The sequence below is a fragment of the Belonocnema kinseyi genome, chromosome 1 (assembly GCF_010883055.1).
Source record: "Belonocnema kinseyi isolate 2016_QV_RU_SX_M_011 chromosome 1, B_treatae_v1, whole genome shotgun sequence".
In the NCBI taxonomy this organism is placed as follows: Eukaryota; Metazoa; Arthropoda; class Insecta; order Hymenoptera; family Cynipidae; genus Belonocnema; species Belonocnema kinseyi.
Genome location: NC_046657.1, coordinates 144,100,484 through 144,103,389, shown reverse-complemented (window position 1 = coordinate 144,103,389; position 2,906 = coordinate 144,100,484). Strand labels below are relative to the sequence as shown.

At 34.9% G+C, this 2,906-nt stretch overlaps 1 protein-coding gene across 4 annotated transcripts in view; it reads right to left on the bottom strand.

Annotated features, from left to right (window-relative positions):
• Positions 1-2,906, bottom strand: part of LOC117182616 (disintegrin and metalloproteinase domain-containing protein 33) — a 362,482-nt gene that overhangs the window by 166,384 nt on the left and 193,192 nt on the right. The window lies entirely within an intron of this gene.

The window sequence follows — 2,906 nt, the reverse complement described above, 5'->3', positions numbered from 1 at the left end:
TATTGAGCGTTTTTGATCTGCCAGATTCTGCTCATTTATTTTTGTGGCTAGCTCTGGGTATTTAAGTAAAAAGAGTCTATGATGTTCTCTCCTCACACTTTCACCACATTTCTCTGCCAAAAAATAAAGGCACATAACATCTCTGTTCATATGGTATGTCCATTTTCTTCGCTTTTGTGGTTGCTGAACCTCTGCTTCTGCCTCCGGTTGTATAAGGTCATCCACCTCTGGAGGATGTGGTGGTGTTGGATCATCAATAGGTTGAGGAAGAACATCAATTGCTCCTGCTTGACCGTTTGTCGCAGCTTTCTCTAACTGATGTTCATTGCCGTCGTTTTTCCACGCCAAATCAACCTGTTGTTTAATCTCCATTGCTCGGTTTTCGGTGACATGTAGATTAATCCTGATGTCTTTCACTAAAGCGATAAGATCTCTTAGTTGCGACCTTTTGTATATTAGGATACTTTGCAGCAAATTTTGTTCTTAAATTGTATCCTTTTTCCTTGTTTGTTTCAAACTTCGCACTTTCATAATAGAGACGCACCAATTCCTCTTTCATTGTGGTATCCCAATTGATGCTCTCCCACGGTATTTCTGTCGAGGTGGTTGGCTCCAAACAGCTAGTGCTAGCGAAAGCATCCTCATCAGTCACAGTTGATGTTCCTCTGCTTACCGTTTGTTGCAGATGTTCTTGCTGGTCAGCTGTTTGATTAGTGAGATTTGCCTGACCATCATCATTATTATTATTAATATATTCTCCATTTTTCTTTGATGGGTTTTGGTGTTCTACTTAGTCCCTCTCCTCTTCGTTATCAGCCTATTTGGCATGGGAAACCCTGTCAGTAGCAATGCTACCTCCAACATTGCCATCAAAGTCATGAGAGGAGAGCTCAAACCCTACCGCGACATCAACGCGGAACACCTTCGGTAGGGTTATTATGAACCTCGGTGGCTCAGTTGGTTAGACACTCGGACTTCACCTCAGAGGTCCGGGGTTCGATCCCTGAGCCCGGTACCTCTGGAAATTTTTCAATGTACCTTTACCGAGGTTCTGGTGGTTCGGAACCCACCTTAAGCTGTAGGTCCCCCCATCGTGTACTTGACTGCAACCCAGTCCGTCAATGATGGGGTACAAACCAGGCTTTGTCCAATATGTCTGGGCAGACTGCTCTCATCAGATCACTTGATTGCATTATAAAAATGCGTCCGTGACTGATGATATATACCGGGACAGCCCCGTGCAAAAATTATTATTATTATTATTAATAACAGTATTATATTTGAATAATGTTAGAAAGATGCGGTTTTTTCTGAAATTCCTGGCTTTTTGTCCAATTTTCAATTAAAGTGAGGTAATTATGATTTCAAGTTAACAAAAATAATTGTTAATCCAATTTTTTATTATTGTTAATAATATTCTCTTCGCTTAATTGGTAGAATGCTAGGGTTTTCTATGAAATTTTTAACTGTTTGTCTATTTTTCATTAGGCGTGACTTAATAATTAATCACGTTTAACAAAAAAGTTATTTAAGCAATTTAATATTGATTTTAACTATCTTTTCCTAGATAAGTGCTAGAAAGTGGCAGTTTCCTATCAAATCTGTAACTTTGCATCGCATTTTTATTTATGAAGAAATAGTAAGTCAACCATTACAAAAATAATTTTTCAACTAATATTGTTGTTTCAAGTGAATTATTTTCGCTAGTTTCCCAATGCTTTAAGAAATTAATTTAAGGAAAAACAGCTATAATACACGAGAGGGAAGAGCAAAGAATAGAATAATTAGGAATAGGTGGAAGGACTAGGTCTTTAAATGACTTGTAAAAGTTTTGTTTTGAATTACAACAAACAGTTTATTGCAAAGCTTAAAAGGAAAACTTAGAATTGAAAATATTCTAATATTAGCCCCCCTCCCTCCACTCTTACCCTGGAGAAAGAGATGATTTGAAATGTAGTTTTCTATAATGTTTATTTATTAATTGTTAAGAACTAAGCAGGAGAAATTTAATTTAATGACTTTATAAAAAAAACCAGAACTTTCTAGCATTTATCTAATAAAAGATAGTTACAAGCAATAAGAAATTATTTAAACGGCATCTTTCAGGCATTATTGAAATATAATATTATTATCAATAATATTATTTATTTAAAGAATTAAATTTCTTGATTCTAATTAATTACTTAACTTATCCTAATTGAAAATTGCACTAAAAGTGATATTTTTTAAACTGCAATTTTGTACAATTTTTCTAAGAAAATATTATTAACAATAACAAGAAATTGTTTAAACAAATTCTCTTGTTAACATTGAGGAACTATCATTTCTTTCTGACTGAAAAATGATTAAGAAGTGGGTATTTAAAAAAAAACTGTAGAAAATGATCTTTTATGTGCCAGAAACAATTTGCATTAAAAAAACGCAAAAAATGTCATAATTAGCTTCAAAAACTCGCAAAACCCATTTTTTTCCTTATAGGGTTTTTTGGGACCCCATAAAACAGACTTATAGTGTTGATATTCGAAAAGTGATATCTCATTCATATTCTATGGCTAATTGTGAAGAGACACGTTCAGCTTCAACTCAATTGAGATAATATTGAGAATTTCGAAAAAGATTGACAGAAACGTCTTTTTTGCTTATGGGAAATACGTGTTAAACTTCATGGGGCTTGCGGCCGCTCTAAATATCATTTTTATCAACAAAAAAATTCATTCATATTTGTGTGAATTCGAACAAATTTCTGGCGTGTCCCCATAAAAATATGAAAAGAAAAATTCGATCCTGTCTGCTATAGATGACGGTTACACAGGCCGACAAAATTTGACAAAGGTCCGGAACCAGAGACCAGACCTAGTATACCCGAAGGTTTTTGCTGCGCTGAATCCGAATCCGACCTCAGAAAA